Source organism: Tamandua tetradactyla, chromosome 24 (genome assembly GCF_023851605.1).
Source record: "Tamandua tetradactyla isolate mTamTet1 chromosome 24, mTamTet1.pri, whole genome shotgun sequence".
In the NCBI taxonomy this organism is placed as follows: domain Eukaryota; kingdom Metazoa; phylum Chordata; class Mammalia; order Pilosa; family Myrmecophagidae; genus Tamandua; species Tamandua tetradactyla.
In genome coordinates, this window is record NC_135350.1 from 9,564,721 (window position 1) to 9,582,265 (window position 17,545).

The 17,545-nt window shown below is 36.1% G+C and overlaps 1 pseudogene; it reads right to left on the minus strand.

The window, feature by feature from the left end:
* Positions 1-16,039: 16,039 nt before the first annotated feature.
* Positions 16,040-17,545, minus strand: LOC143668567 (structural maintenance of chromosomes protein 1B pseudogene; annotated as a pseudogene).

Here is a 17,545-nt window from a genome sequence, read left to right on the forward strand (position 1 = left end):
GGTCCAGGTTAGTCTGTCCCGCGGGTCGGGTCATCTCGATTCTGTTTGGAATCCCTCAGCCATTGACACTTTGTCTCATTTCCCTCTTCCCCCTTTTGGTGGAGAAGGTTTTCTCAATCCCTTGATGCTAAGTCTCAGCTCATTCTAGGGTTTTTCTCAATCTCTTGATGCTGAGTCTCCGTTCATTCCAAGATCGTTGGCCCACGTTGCCAGGAAGGTCCACACCCCTGGGAGTCATGTCCCACATAGAGAGGGGTAGGGTGGTGAGACTGCTCATTGTGTTGGCTGGAGAGACGGGCCACATCTCAGCAACAAAAGAGGCTCTCTTGGGGGTGACTCTTAGGCCTAAATTTTAAGTAGACTTGACCTATCCTTTGTGGGGTTAAGTTTCATAGGAACAAACCCCAAGACTGGGGGCTCAGCCTATAGCTTTGGTTGTCCACACTGCTTGTGAGAATATCAAGAATTCAACTTGGGGAAGTTGAATTTCTCCCCATTCTCACCATTCCCCGAAGGGGGCTTTGTAGATACTTTTCCACTCACTGATCGAATCAATGAGTTGAAATTTTAATACCATAAATAATGTGGCATTATCAGACACCACTGCATCTTCTACCACAATACATTGTATGAACCCAAATATAAATTACTTTAAGAGCCAAGGATTGCATTATGAAATTAATATAGGCCTACCCTGTGATCAGGAGTGTAAGGGTAGTTTACATCCAGATCTGGGTCCTGGATGAGGCCTAGGACAGTTTTCCGATTGGAAATGTATAAAGCAAAGAAATACCACCACCTTTAATCATTTAGTCAATATGATTTACTTTGACCTTAAAGGACAAGAACAGTAATCTTGGGTTGAAATAAACCTCCAGAAGAAGCTTTGACCTTCCCCACTGGGATGTTATCCACTTCATCCAGGGCAGCATGCCTAGTACACGAAGAGCCAACATGAAAATCAGATATCTGAGTAGGTCAAAGGGCTAAAATACTCTTTTATTGTGTTTGGAATCACTTCCTGTTGAAGGACAGAGGGAATCTTAGTATATTCAAATAATATTACCCGTTCAAAGCATTTAGGGAACTGTGAAAGAAAAAGGAAAATTGCAAATGTAGGATACATTAACCTCATACTTACTGAAACAGCTATTTATAGTGTTGCAGAAAATGTGAAATAAGACTTTATCTTGAACATTTTGTCAAAGGAGGAACTAGAATATAGAACAACTTTACAAATACTTAAGAATATAATAAAATTTATTTCCACTGAGATGTTAGCTCTTGGTGGAATCTTGGTGGGAATGTAAGAGGAAGAAATAAAGTTAAAGATAGGTTTATAGTTGGGAAATGTGCATTTGACATATATATATATATATATATGTCAAATATATAAGGTTATATATATATATATATATATTTAAGGTAATATATATATATATATATTACCTTAAAAAAATTTTTTTTACTCCCCACCCCATTTCCAGTCCTACTCTACTTCCTGTCTCTATGAATTTGCATATTCTAGTTACTCTTGCAATATTTGTCTGGTTATTTCGCATAATATGATGTCTTCAAGGTTGACCCTTTATGTTTTTATCAGTTAAAATGTCTTCTAAAGCCAAAGGTGATGGTGGAGTTATACAGAGAAGGCAGAGTTTAACAATTGAATATGATTGCTGAATCATTATATTGATATTTCTTTAAGTCTCCAGTATCTTGGAGCAGCTAGAAGCAAAAGCTTAAAATTGTGAAATTGTAACCCATACCAAACTCTGAAATCTGTTCTACAACTAATTGTTGCACTGTGCTTTGGAATTTATTGCTTTTTTATATATTTTTTAACAAAAAAAGTTGATTGTGATCATAAAAAAAAAAGTGATCCAAAGACTTGTAGATAGGAGTACAATATCATAGGTAACTAGGAAAATTTGAATAGCAAATTTCATTGGCTTGCAGATGGTGTACCACTGTGTGTTTACAAAAATAAATCAGAGACAACAGAAGAGAAATGGAGAGTGGTTTATTTCAATGACAAAGACAAGTTCTAGACCTGAAAACTAAACCATTATTTTGCTTTCTCTGCTAAAGGTGCTCTATATTTTCATTAGCTTGTAAGATAATTACCTCAATATTATCTTTAATTTGACATCTAGGCAAAGTTTCAGTTTGTGACCTTGAAATTGTTTCTTCCCCTCTCAGGATCTACTCTTTTTTTTTTTTTCTCACTTAAATAAGGAAGCTGAGAATAGTAATGCTAAGCGACCAGGATGAGGATAGAACAACCATTCAGGCCCATTAATCATCTGAAACCCAGCACTGCCAAAACTACTTCAGCGGCTGCTTCTCTGCATTCTCCCAGTGACAACCGGAAATATAGGAATTATCCTAGTTCCCTTCTCTACCTTTAATCTTGGCCTATCAGTCATTGAATTCTATCAATTCTAACTGCTTTTGTATCAGTCCCCTTCTCTGACTTAGTAATTGCCATATTCTTATTTCTATTTCTATGGCAATATTTCTATTGCCATATTCTAACCATTTTTTTCCTGTATTACTGCAGTGACCAGCTGACTGGGCTCTAGGACTCTAATTGTGTCCCTTTGTGATATACCTTAGAATAATCTTTCTGAAAAGAAAGTCTAGAGCAAATATTGTATCGCCTCATTTAGAAAATACTTATAAGAATATTGGGGCCTAGACTGTAAGCTCTTATAACAGTCACATTTAGACCAGGGCAGTAATTGTTATTTATAGATTTTGAGAGGTTGTGCTGTACATGTATAATCTGGTATTTCCCTGGAACTTTGAGTACCTGTGTGACACCTAAGGCTCAGAGTAAGAGTGCTGCAGTTGTAAAAGTCAGCTTTGCCACATACAACAACTGTTGAGGAAATCGAAAAAGAGATCAGGCTTCAATTAGAGATAGGAATGAAGTAAAACAGGTTGGGATTAAAGTAATTCAGAATACAGGAATAAGGAAGACATTGTCTGTATTTTAGAATTTTATTTACTCTATGAGACCAAAGGAAGAAAAGTTTATTTTGTCAATAACCTAAATTTTATTTAGCACATAATCTAACTCAGTATGTCTGGACAGATCATTTAAACAACCCAAACCTAGGGAGCCCGGAATGAGAACGAGCATAATGTAATGCCTGGATACATTCCAGAGGATGTTAAGCAGATAATCAAAAAGTATTGGCAAAGTCCCTTGAGGAGTGAGAAAAAAAAAATGGAACTATTAAACTTTAACACCAGGGAAACCCCTGATACTGTGTCAAATATTAGGAAGACCCAAATCAATAAGCTAAGCCCTTGATCTTGACGCTTGCTCTTGTGCAGCTTATTTATGTAGCAGAGAAGCTTACCCTATTTATAGGTATGCCTAAGAGTTACTTCTAGATGACCTCTTTTGATGCTCAGATGTGGCTTCTCTCTCTCTCTCTAAGCCCAACTCTGCAAGTGAAATCATTGCCCTCCCCTTACGTGGGACATGACATCCAGAGGTGAAAGTCTCCCTGGTGGCATAGGCGATGACTTCCAGGGATCATTCCGGCCCTGGCAATGTAGGATCAACAATTCCATCCTGACCACGGGGGAGCAAAGAACTGTAACAAATAATGTGCCAGTAGCTGAGAGAGTTCAAATAGTCAAGTGCCTACTCTGAAGGTCACTCTTATGCAAGCTTCAGTTAGACACTGCAACCTATCATAACTTGCCAACCCCCAACCAAAACCATTGCTGCCAATCCTAAAGGACACCTAAGGCAATATATAAGATTCTACAAAGGTTCCATGCACCAGGGTAACTTTCCAGAAACCAGCAGACTCCAGGTGCATCCTGAAATGCAGACAGCCCAGCCTTTCCAGAAGATCAACTAGTTTCATCTCCCATCCCATATTATTGACAGCCTCTTCCAACATGAAAACGTTAGGATGGGTATAGCCTAAATACCCTTAAAGAGTAGGAGAAACATCAAAGGTGATGGTGGAGTTATACAGAGAAGGTAGGGTTTAACAAATGAGTATGATTGCTGAATTGATATTGGTATTTCTGTTAGTCTACCATATCTTAGAGCAGCTAGAAGTGGAACCCTAAAATTGTGGTATTGTAACCTATACTAAACTCTGAAATCTGCTCTATTTAAAATCTCTCAGCCACTGAAACTTATTTTTTTTTGAGGGTTAGAGGGACTGGTTCTTTGTCTCAAAAACCAATTTTGTCAATTTTCAATATCAAAACAGTTGTATTGTTGGTTTCTTTTTCTCCCAATCCGCCCCAAAAGAGATCACACTAAAAGAGGGTGTATTTTAAGCCAGTAAGCTGCCGGATGCACACCTAACAGACCTCACAGAAATCTCACCAAAAAGAAGGGACTGGGTGAGTAAAAGAATTATAAAAGATCGGCATTCTGCCAGCCCAGACTGTGGAGATTGGGTGGCCAGTGCTCCCCAGTGAAATTTTATTTTGTCTCATTTCTCTCTTCCTTCTTTTAATCGAAAAGACTTTCTCAATACCATGACACCGGGTCCCAGCTCATCCCCAGGAGTCATGTCCCATGACATTTTGCCAGGAAAAATTACACCCCTGGGAGTCATGCATCATATACAAGGGAGGGCAGTGAGTACACCTGCCAAGTTGGCTCGGAGAGAGAGGCCACATTGAACAGCAAAAGTGGTTCTCTGGGGGTGACACTTAGGGTACAGTTAAAAGTACCTTATCTTCCCCTTTACAGGAATAAGTTTCAAAGGGGTGAGGCCCAATATCAAGCGTTCAGTGCATTAAATTGGTTGTCCACAATGCTTGCAAGAATATCAGAAATTCTCCAGGTGGGAAAGTTAAATATTTCCTCATTTCTCCCCAAGCCTTCCAGGGGGCTTTGCAAATATTTTCTTATTCTCTGCCCCATTTCTCAAATATATCAGGGCAACACACTAACCTGAGCGAATCACCAAGATATCATGCCCTATTCAAGATTTCATGTAATTATGGTATTCATGTAAACTGACCATACAAGTTAAATTAGATATTGCATTACGAAAAATAAACAAAAAATAAAATAAATATTTTTTTGCCCTGAATTAAACTCTCTTCCTTTGGTCTCATATAGAAGTTGAAGTTTGAAAATATAGACTTTATCATCCTGCACTCTGTATTCTGGTTTATCTTAGTCCTATCTAGATCAGCTTCCTACCTATCTCTAGTCAACGTTTCATTACTTTTTCAACTTTTTTAATAGTAGCTGTGTGGGGGTAATGCTGACTTTCTTTAGTGCTCCCATTTTACCTCTGTTACTCATTCATTCATTCAGCAAACATTTCTTGACTACCTAACATGTGCCTGGCATTGTGTTATACTGTCACTATATTGTATTGAATTACATGTCTCCTTCCCACCAAAACATAAACTCCTTGGATACAGGATTCAATAGGATAGAATGTCTTATGGATGGATGGATGGATGGATGGATGGATGGATGGATGGATGGATGGATGAATGGATGGAAACTTCTGAGGAAAACTGACAGTGCTCTTTCTAAGCACAAAAATAATAATTTGCTTTGGAAAATTTTCTAAGATATATTGTAACCTGTCTGCCTTCTAAAAAATCGGGCTATTTGACCCAACTAAAAATAGCTCTTTGTTGTTATTCTTTTGAGTACTTAAGTTTCTTTTTCATTTATTTATTTTTTCTTTTTTCCTTCCTTGCTGACAGGAAATCACTTGTCTCATCGCTGTTGTCTATATGCCACCTGTGGGAGCTGTTCTTTCTATAATACTCTTCTGATCTGTTATGGGTTCAGAAGTCACATCATGAAAATCACTGTAACTGTATGCAAAATATAAGAAAATAGATGAGGAATGAGGTCCTGAAATCTCCTTATGAGAATGGCCTTGTATTCTAGAACACTGAACATTCTGATCACTATTTTGCCCACTGAGAATTTTTTCCTTACTTTATGGTTCTTTGGGCACTGGATAGGAGTAGTATGAATGTATAAATTTAGTACCTTTTCAAAAAAGATAAAATCCACAAAAGTATCAGTTGACATTTAAACACATAGTCTACCTCTTTAGGAAATGGTGGTAAGATATGGTGTTGCAAAAAGCCAAATTTAACATCTATTTGATTGTGATATCTGCCACAGTCTGTGGTACTCTTCAGAATATGTTGAAATGCAAGACCATGGGCTTTGGATTCATATGAACCCAGATCCAAAGGCTTGTTCTTCCACTTGGGTAGCCCTTGGTACCTTAGCTATTTGTCTTAATTTCATCTATAAAACCCCTAGACCAAAAAATGGAGATTAAAAGCACTCTTCTTGGGGTATAAGGGTGGTTCATTGATAGAATGTTCACCTGCCATGCGGGAAACCTGGGTTCCATTACTAGTCTGTGCAATAACAACAAATAAACATTTTTCTTGCAGGGTTGTTTGAGAATTGACTAAGATGATGACTTGAAAGCAGTTGCTTATTTGGCAGAAAGGAGCTCCTCCAAAATAAGATATGACTACGTATCAATAATTAGAGAAAGAGAGCTAAAGTATCCAGAAAATAATAGATCATAAATGGTTTATGGGGCAAACCTATGATCCCTTCCAAATGTATGCTATCAGCTCCCCTTTTGAAGTAACCCTTGTGACCTTTGATAACTTGATTGCAGCTATTGCCAGCCACCTGTTAGGAGATTTTTGCCTACTCTATCCTACTCGAATGACAAGAAGGTCCTTATCCCCTGTAGCCATCAGACCATTCTTGGATGTGTCTTAGCTTATCTTCTACTATAAAGCAACCCTGCAGCTATGACTATTACGGAAATGCTGTGTAGTGAACTCAACCTCTGAGCATGCCCCTCCATACTTCCTGCAAGGTCATCACTATAAGTAACGAAGTTTTGCTTTTGAAATTCTGCATCTGTCTAAACAGATAGAGGCCACTTTATCTCATATAATCATATAATCAACTCATATAATCATATAAGGTGGGTACTATTATTTTGCACATTTTACAGATAAGAAAACCTGAGGCAGCAGTGTAAGCCTGCTCTGTGCAATATGGTAATTGCTAGCTGCATGTGGCAATTACACACTTGAATGTGGCTTGTCTGAATTGAGATGCAAAGCGTAAAACACACAACAGATTTCAACAATTTAATACACAGAAAAAGAATATAAAGTATCTTGTTCGTATTGGCTTACCATCAGTGTGTGTTAAAATTATAATATTTTGCATAGATTGGCTTAAATGTTATTAATTTTTAAAATTTTATTAATAAAACCAATCAACGTACAATATGAACATGCTTTTTTTTCATCACACAGATCAGTCATCATCATGATCATTTCATCATCATCATGATCATTTCTTAGAACATTTGCATTAATTCAGAAAAAGAAAACAGAAAAAAAAAATTCGGAAGTACCACAATCTCTACCCCTCCCATTCATTAATCACTAGCATTTCAATCTAATAAATTTATTTTAACATTAGTTCCCCCTACTATTATTTATTTTTAATCCATGGGTTTTACTCGTCTATCCACAAGTTAGACTAAAGAAACATCAGACACAAGGTTTTCACAAGCACACGGTCACACTGTGAAAGCTATATCGTTACACAATCATCAAGAAACATGGCTACTGAAACACAGCTCTATGTTTTCATAGCCATGTTTCTTGAAGATGATTGTATAACGATATAGCTTTCGCAATGTGACTGTGTGACCGTGACAACCTTGTGTCTGATGCTCCTTTTATCTACCTTGTCAACAGATGAGTAGAACATATGGAATAAAAATAAATAATAGGGGAAACAAATGTTGAAATAAATTTAGTTTGAAATGCTAGTGAGCAATGAAAGGGAGGGGTAAGGGGTATGCTATGTAAAATTTTTTTTTCTGTTTCATTTTATTTTTCTGTTATCTTTGTATTTCTTTTTCTGAATTGATGCAAATGTTCTAAGAAATGATCATGATGATGAATATGCAACTATGTGATGATATTGTGAATTACTGATTATATATGTAGAACAGAATGATCATATACTAAGAATGTTTGTGTTTCTTTTGGGTAATTTTTTAATTAATAAAAAATTTTAAAACATTTAATTTTTATTTATTTCTTTAATTAATAAAGAATTAAACTTTTTTTAATTAATAAAAAAAATTTTTTAATGGAGCAAGCACAGAAAAAAAAAAGAAACATGCCTATTGGAACACAGCTCTACAGTTTCAGGCACTTCCCTCCAGCCTCTCAATTATGCCTTAACTAAAAAGGGGATATCTATTTAGTGCATAAGAATACCCTCCAGGATAACCTGTCAACTCTGTTTGGAATCTCTCAGCCATTGATACTTCATTCTGTCTCATTTCTCTCTTCCCCCTTTTGGTTGCGAAGGTTTTCTCAATCCCTTGGTGCTGAGTCCCAGCTCATTCTGGAATTTTGTCCCACGTTGCCAGAAAAGTCCATACCCCTGGGAGTCATGTCCCACATAGACAGGGGGAGGGCAGTGAGTTTGCTTGTCATGTTGGTTGAGAGAGAGGCCACATTTGAGCAACAAAAGAGGTTCTCTTGGGGGTGAATCTTAGGACTAATTTTAGGTAGGCCTGACCTATCCTTTGTGGGGTTAAGTTTCATATGAACAACCCCCAAGACTGGGGGCTCAGCCTATTGCTTTGGTTGTCCACACTGTTTGTGAGAATACCAGGAATTCAACTTGGAGAAGTTGAATTTTCCCCCTTTCTCACCATTCCCTGAAGGGGACTTTGTAACTACTTTTTTTTTTTTTAATTGTTTTAATTTTATTTTTTTAAATACCAAAAAAAACACCCAACAAATGCAAACATTCCTATTTTGATGATTCCGTTCTACATATATAATCAGTAATTCACAATATCATCACATACTTGCATTATCATCATCATGATCATTTCTTGGAACATTTGCATCTATTCAGACAAAGAAATAAAATGAAAACAAAAAAAATTTATACATACCATACCCCTTATCCTTCCCTTTCATTGATCACTAGCATTTCAAACTAAATTTATTTTAACGTTTTTTCCCCCTATTATTTATTTTTATTCCATATGTTCTAATTGTCTGTTGACAAGGTAGGTAAAAGGAGCATCAGACACAAGGTTGTCACAATCACACAGTCACATTGTGAATGCTATATCATTATACAATGATCTTCAAGAAACATGGCTACTGGAACACAGCTCTACATTTTCAGGCAGTTCCCTCCAGCCTCTCCATTACATCTTGAATAACAAGGTGATATCTACTTAATGCGTAAGAATAAGCTCCAGGATAACCTCTCTACTCTGTTTGGAATCTCTCAGCCATTGGCATTTTGTCTCATTTCATTCTTACCCCATTTGGTCGAGAAGGTTTTTTCAATCCCCTGATGCTGAGTCTCAGCTTATTCTAGGGTTTTTCTCAATTCCTTGATGCTGAATCTCAACTCATTCTAAGATTTCTGTCCCACGTTGCCAGGAAGATCCACACTCCTGGGAGACATGTCCCACATAGACAGGGGGAGAGTGGTAAGTTTGCTTGTTGTGTTGCCTGGAGAGAGAGGCCACATCTGAGCAACAAAAGAAGTTCTCTTGGGGGTGACTCTTAGGCCTAATTTTAAGTAGGCTTGACCTATCCTTTGTGGGGTTAAGTTTCATATGAACAAACCCCAAGATTGGGAGCTCAGCCTATAGATTTGGATGTCTGCATTGCTCGTGAGAATATCAAGAATTTAACTTGGAGAAGTTGAATTTTCCCCCATTCTCACCATTCTCCAGAGGGAACTTTGCAAATACTTTTTTATTCACTGATCAAATCACTCTGGGATTTATCGGGGCATCACTCTGGACAAATCAACAAAATCTCATGCCTTACTTAAGGTTCCATGTACTTATGATTTTCAATTAAGCTGTCCACATAAGTTATATTAGGAAATGCACTGGTCAAAATATAAATTTTGTACCAAATAAACATTTTTTTGTTTTTTAGTCTCACACATAAGGTGAAATTTTAAAATATTAATTACTGTTCATTTTCAACACCCTATGACGTTCCTTTGTTATTCCTCATGCAAAAACATTTTTAAAATTTGTACATGTAGTCACTATCATTGTACACTCTAACCATTCCTAGATTATACCATCTCAGTCTTTATTGTCTACCTTTCTTTCTGATTTCATTTGTGCCCCGATCCCTCCTCCCTCTATCATTCTCACATTCAGCTTTGTTCAGTATTTTAACATAATTGTATTACAGTTAGGTAGTATTATGCTATTCATTTCTGAGTTTTTACAATCAGTCTTGTTGCACAATCTGTATCCCTTCAGGTCCAATTACCCAATATCTTACCCTATTTCTATTTCCTGATGACCTCTGTTCTTAACTGAAATTATCCAAGTTCATTCAGTATTATCAGTTCATATCAGTGGGACCATAGTATTCATCCTTTTGTTTCTGGCTAATCTCACTCAGCATATGTCCTTATTGGACAAATTTGGTACAAATTTGGTACAAAATTGGTACAAATTTCATAATTTTATTCTGTCTTATAGCTGCATAATATTCCATCATATGTATATACCACAGCTTGTTTAGCCACTCTTCTGTTGATAAACATTTGGGTTGTTTTCATCTCTTGGCAATTGTAAATAATGCTGCTATGAGCATTGGTATACAAATGTCGTTCATGTTTTTGCCCTCATGTCCTCTGAGTAGATACCTAGCAACGGTATTTCCGGGTCATATGGCAATTCTATACTTAGCTTTTTGAGGAACCATCAAACTGCCTTCCACAGCGGTTGTACCATTTGACATACTATCAACAGTGGATAAGTGTGCCTCTTTCTCCACATCCACTCCAGCACTTGTTGTTTTCTGTTTTATTGATAATGGTCATTTGGGTGGGTGTGAGATGATATCTCATTGTGGTTTTGATTTGCTTTTCCCTAATAGCCAGGGAAGTTGATCATCTTTGCATGTGCCTTTTGGCCATTTGTACTTCCTCTTTTGAGAAGTGTCTGTTCAAGTCTTTTGCTCATTTTATAATTGGGCTGTCTGTCTTTTGTTGTTGATTTGAACAATCTCTTCATATATTCTGGATACTAGGCCTTTATCTGATATATTGTTTCCAAATATAGTCTCCCATTGTGTAGGCTATCTTTTTACTTTGTTGACAAAGTTCTTAGATGCACAAAAGTGTTTAATTTTGAGGCATTCCCATTTATTTATTTATTTATTTATTCAATGCTCTTACTTCGGGTGTAAGATCTAGGAAACCACCTCCTATTATAAGATTTATAAGATATTTCCTATATTTTCTTCTAAGAGTTTCATTGTCTTAGTCTAATGTTTAAGTCTTTGATCCATTTTGAGTTAATTTTTGTGTAGGGTATGAGATATGGATCTTCTTTCATTCTTTTGCATGTGGATATCCAGTTCTCTAGGCATCATTTATTGAAGAGACTCTTCTGTCCCAGGTGAGTTGATTTGACTGCCTTATCAAAGATCAATTGTCCATAGGTGAGAGGGTCTATATCTGAGCACTCTATTTGATTCCATTGGTCAGTGTACCTATCTTTATGGCAGTACCATGCTGTTTTGACCACTGTAGCTACATGCCTACACGTGTCAGCTTCCTAACATGCCTTAAAGTCAGGTAGCATGAGACCTCCAACTTCATTTTTCTTTCTCAGGATACTTTTAGATATTTTGATCCCTTGCCTTTCCAGATAAATTTGGTTAGGGTTTTTCTATTTCTGAAAAGTAAGGTTTGAGGATTTTAATTGGTATTGCATTGAATCTGTAAATCAATTTAGGTGGAATTGACATCTTCACTATATTTAGTCTTCATCCATGAACATGGTATGCCTTTCCATTTATTTAGGTCTTCTGTGATTTCTTTTAACAATTTCTTGCAGTTTTCTCTGTATAGGTCTTTTGTTTCTTTAGTGAAATTTATTCCTAAATACTTTATTCTTTTGGTTGCAATTGTACATGGAATTTTTTTCATGATTTCTCCCTCAGCTTGTTCATCACTAGTGTATAGAAACACTACAGATTTTTGAGTGTTGATCTTGTAACCTATCCCATTGCTGTACTCATTTATAGCTGTAGCAGTTTTGCTGTGGATTTTTGGGGGGGTTTTGACATATAGTATCATATCATCTGCAAGCAGTGAGGGTTTTACTTCTTCCTTTCCAATTTTGATGACTTGTATTTCTTTTTCTTGTCTAATTACTCTTGCTTGAACTTCCAAAACAATGCTGAATAACAGTGGTGATAGTGAACATCACTGTCTTGTTCCTGATCTTAGGGGAAAGTTTTCAGTTTTTCCCCACTGAGGATGATGTTAGCTGTGGGTTTTTCATATTTTCCCTTTGTTATGTTGAGTAAGTTCCCTTCTATTCCTATCCTTTGAAGTGTTTTCAACAGGAAAGGATGCTGAATTTTGTCATATGCATTTTCTGCATCAATCAAGATGATCATATGGTTTTTCTGCTTTGATTTGGTGATATGATGTATTACATTAAATGATTTTCTTATGTTGAACCATCCTTGCATCCCTGTGATGAATCCCACTTGGTCATGGTGTATAATTCTTTTAATGTGCTGCTGGATTCAATTTGCTAGAATTTTGTTGAGGATTTTTGCATCTATGTTTATAAGAGAGATTGGTCTGTAGTTTTCTTTTTTTGTAATATCTTTGTCTGGCTTTGGTATGAGGGTGATGTTGTCCTCATAGAATGAGTTAGGTAGCTTTCCCTCCTCTTCAGTTTTTTTGAAGATTTTTTAGTAGGATTGGTACTAATTCTTTCTTGAATGTTTGGTAGAATTCACATGTGAAGCTTTCTGGTCCTGGGCTTTTCTTTTTGTGGGGCTTCTTAATGACTGATTCAATTTGTTTACTTGTGATTGGTTTGTTGAGGTTATCTATTTCTTCTCAAGTCAATGTTGGTTGTTCATGCCTTTCTAGGAAGTTGTCCATTTCATCTATATTGTCAAGTTTATTAGCATAAAGTTGTTCATAGTATCCTCTCATTACTTTGTTTATTTCTGTGGGGTCAGTGGCTATATCTCCTCTTCCATTTCCAATTTTATTTATTTGTATCCTCTCTCTTCTTCTTTTTGCCAACCTTGCTAAGTGTTCATCAATCTTATTGATTTTCTCATAGAACCAACTTCTGGTTCGTTGATTTTCTCAATTGTTTTCATGCTCTCAATTTCATTTGTTTCTGCTCTAATCTTCATTATTTCTTTCCTTTTGCTTGCTTTGGGGTTAGTTTGCTGTTCTTTCTCTAGTTCTTCCAAGTGCACAGTTAATTCCTCGATTTTTGTTCTTTCTTCTTTTTTGATATAGGCATTAGGTTCTATAAAATTTAATTTCACCTGTTTCTTTCTTCACTGGTTTCTGCAAGTAGTAGGACATTTAAAATTACTGATACAGCTCACACTGTGCTTCTATGGGACAATGGTGGTTTAAGCAAGTTGCTCGAGTTCAGTCCACTAGTATCAGAATAAAGGTGGAAGTCAGACATCCCGAGCACTTCAACTGTATTATTAATCTAAATAAAGCGCCTAAGACCTTTGGGCACATAGTAGGACCACAGATTCAGTGAATTGGATTCTGGTCTTCCATTCTGTGGTTCAGTAATAACTTGTTCCTTTCCTGTCTCTGCTTCCTCCTAAAGCACCTATTAAATAAAATGAATCTGGAAAATAAAATAAAATAAAACTAAATAGAGAGCCCATGTAGTACTAAGGTGATCCGCTTTTTTTTTTTTTTTTAGTTTTTTATTGTATAATATAACCTATATACAATGTAAAGAAATAAAAAAAATAAACAATAGTTTTCAAAGCACTCTTCAACAGTGGTTACAGGATAGATCCTAGAGTTTGTCCTGGGTTACCATACCATCATCTAGGATTTTTCCTTCTAGCTGCTCCACAATATAGAAGGCTAGAAGGCTTAATTTTTTTTTTTATCATCATCATTGACTTTTTTTTGAAAAATGACATATAAACAAAAAAGCAATAAATTTCAAAGCACAGCACAACAATTAGTTGTAGAACAGATTTCAGAGTTTGGTATGGGTTTCAATTCCACAATTTTAGGCTTTTACTTCTAGCTGCTCCAAAATACTATAGACTAAAAAGAATATCAATATAATGATTCAGCAATTATACTCATTTGTTAAACCTTACCTTCTCTATATACTTTCATCAACATCTTTGATCTTTATCCCAATCTTTGGGAATATTTGGACTCTGCCCATTCTAACTTTTCATGTTGGAAGGAGCTGTCAATAATATCAGATAGGGGATGAACTAGCTGATGTTCTGAAGAGGCTGGCCCCTCTATGTTTCAGGACTTATCCAGACTAGGAATCAATCTGGAGGTTGTAGGTTTCTGGAAAGTAACCATAGTACATGGAACCTGTACCGGTTTGAAACTGTCATTTACCCCACAGAGCCTACAACTCTTAACTGTTGTTCTCTGGTTCAAGAAATGTTTTCTGTGTGCTTTCTTATAAGAAATGTAGAATTATCAATAGAAAAAATTTTAAATACCAACAAGCAAATATATATACATATATACTCCACAGTTCTAAGCAACTGTTATTACTAACATCTTGGTTAATTCTTCCAGACAGGTGTTTCTACCAATATTCACCATTAAAAAATGGGATCATCTGATTTATTAGCCTTTAAATAAAAACTTATGAATATCATTTAAAGTTTTTTAAACTTTTTAAATTGTAAAATATAACATATATACAAAATAAGCAATAAATATAGAAGTACATTGTAACAAGTGGTTATAGAATGGATTTCAAAGTTTGGTATGGGTTACTGTTCCATAATTTCGGGTTTTTCCTTCTAGCTGTTCCAAGACACTGTAAACTAAAATGAAATGTCAGCATAGAGATTCAGCTGTTATACTCATTTGTTAAATCCTAACGTTTCTGTCGTAAGTTCTCCTTCTCCTTTGATCTTTCTTCCAATTTTTAGAGATATTTAGGTTATGCCCATTTTAACTTTTTTATGAATATCTTTTCTACATTTTGTTTATTTTATTGTGAAAAAAACATATATACAAAAAAGCAATAAATTTCAAAGCGCACCACAACAATTAGGTGTAGAACAGATTTCAGAGTTTTGTATGGGTTACAATTCCACAATTTTGGGTTTTTCTTTCTAGCTGCTCCACGACATTGGAGAGGAAAACCAATATAATGATTCAGCAGTCATGCTCATTTGTTATATCCTATCTTCTCTGTTATAACTCCACCTTCTCCTTTGATCTTTCTCCTAATCTTTAGGGGTATTTGGGCTGTGCCCATTCTAATTTAATGACTATCCTTTTAATGCCAATAAATCTCGTTCTATTACATCTTATTATGGCTGCATCAAATTCTATTATCTGAGTCAATTATTTATTCAGTTCTTTATTTTTGCCCTTCATGTTGTCTCTAATTTTTAATCTCATTACGACCTATTGTAAGCTATATTGTGACACACATCCTTATATGTTCAGCACATCACTATGGCCTTGGGATACATTCCTAACATTGTAAAAGCTGTATACATTTTGAAACTTTAAGTACATGATAAGAAAAATTGAAAGACTTTAAAAACTATTACCCCAATAAGCAGTGAGTATATGAATGCTCTTTTCCCCATATTCTTATAAATTGGTGCGTTGATCTTCTTCTATCTTTGCCAGTTTGATAGGTGAAAGATTGTGACCTGGGGGCCTTAGCTCAAGGACAGCACCCAAAAGATTGTTTTCCTCATTGACATATGCCTTTGTGATAATAATAACAGCTGGTATTTTCTGAGCATGTACAGTGTGACAGGCGCAAAGTTAAATGCTTTATAGATAGTATCTGATTCATTTTCTACAATAAGTTTACTAGTTATCATCCCATTTTACACTATGCATAATGAGAAGTTGACCCTGTAGTCAGACACGTTGATCTCATCAGTAGTCAGTTTCTTTTTTTTTTTTTCTCCTTATTTAGCTATTTTTATTTACCACAGAATCTGGATAGAGTCTTTTGAGGTGCTCCAGAACCTCTGCTCTCTTTTGCTGATGACTTCCCTCATGATTATCAATTCCAGCATTCTGCAATTCATTTCTAATAAGATTCATTTCTTCATTAACTTTAGACATTCTTGATTTTGTTTTTTCAATTCCATCCACTAGGGTTTCTTCTTGCTGTTTTTTCTCTTTCAGACAATCACTACATGTCTTTGTATACTCCTCCAACTTCTCTATTCTATTTGTTCTTTTATTTGTTTTAGATTTCCCTGAACTTCTCCATGCCTCCTCTGTTCAAATGCCAGTCTTTCTTCATCAATCTTCTGCTCCCACTGCAGTTTTTCCAATTGTTGGGTCATTATAGCCACTTTCTTTCTTACTTGCTCCTTAAGTTCCTTATAACGACCCAGCTGGCTTGCTTCCAGTACAGTATCTCTCCCTTTATGTAAGATTTCTGCCTCAATCTGCTTTTCAAAACTTCTCCATGCGCTGTCTAACTCAGCCAGTTCCATTTCCAGAGCTCTTATCCCTCTTCCTGTTTAGAACATTGTTTCTCATTATCCTTTATTGATTTCTTAGCCACATCTAATTTCTTGAGGTGGTGAGAAGTATTTTCTTTGGCTTTAATGTACTGAGGTCTCTTCTGATTTAAAAGTGCTTCAAGAGATTTCAATTCTTTTTCTGTTTGTTGTAGTTGTCTAGTGAGCAGTCCATGTTCCTTCTTCTTGGATTTAATTAGGTTTTCATGATGAGAAAGAGACTCTTTTGTGACACTCAGAGCCCTGTCCACATGCTCTAACTCAGTGCTCAACACATGAATTTTTTTGTCATTGTGATATAGTTGGAAAAGCTGCAGCTGTATATTGTTCATTTTCAGTTCTTTGAGGAGACTCTGATAACGTTCTGCCTCTTCCTTCTCTAATTTTACATGTTTACGATCTGCAGCTACATTTTCTTTCTTATTAAAATTAAACTGTGCATCCTCTTCGGCCTTCTGTAACTTTTTTTTTCTTTTCCTCATATTCTCCTATAAGCTCTCCAGAAGTGCAGATTTCCTCAAAAAAACTGGGTTCTTTCTATGGGTTTCTCATTGAAATCAATTCTACAGTTCCCTGAAAAACTAGATAGTTTCTTGCTTTGACTATTATGCCTACTCTGCTTCATAAGCAGAACGACTCACAGGGTTATCATTGAAATGAAATTCTGAGCATTCCCCTCGAATAATTCTTGTAAATGTTTTCTCTTCTTCACCCTCCTCCACGTATACAATTTTTACACTTGCAGAAGAAGAAACAGATCTTCCAATATGTGCTCCATGAATGAGTTCTTGAATATTTTTCACTCTCAAATTAGCTATTTTTTCTCCCATTACATTAGATTTTCTGGAGCTGTTGGGGCCGCTGAGCATCCTGCAGGGGCTGATGACCTGTGGCCTCTCCATGATCTGAAATTCTCCACAAGCAGCAACTCCAGACGACCCAT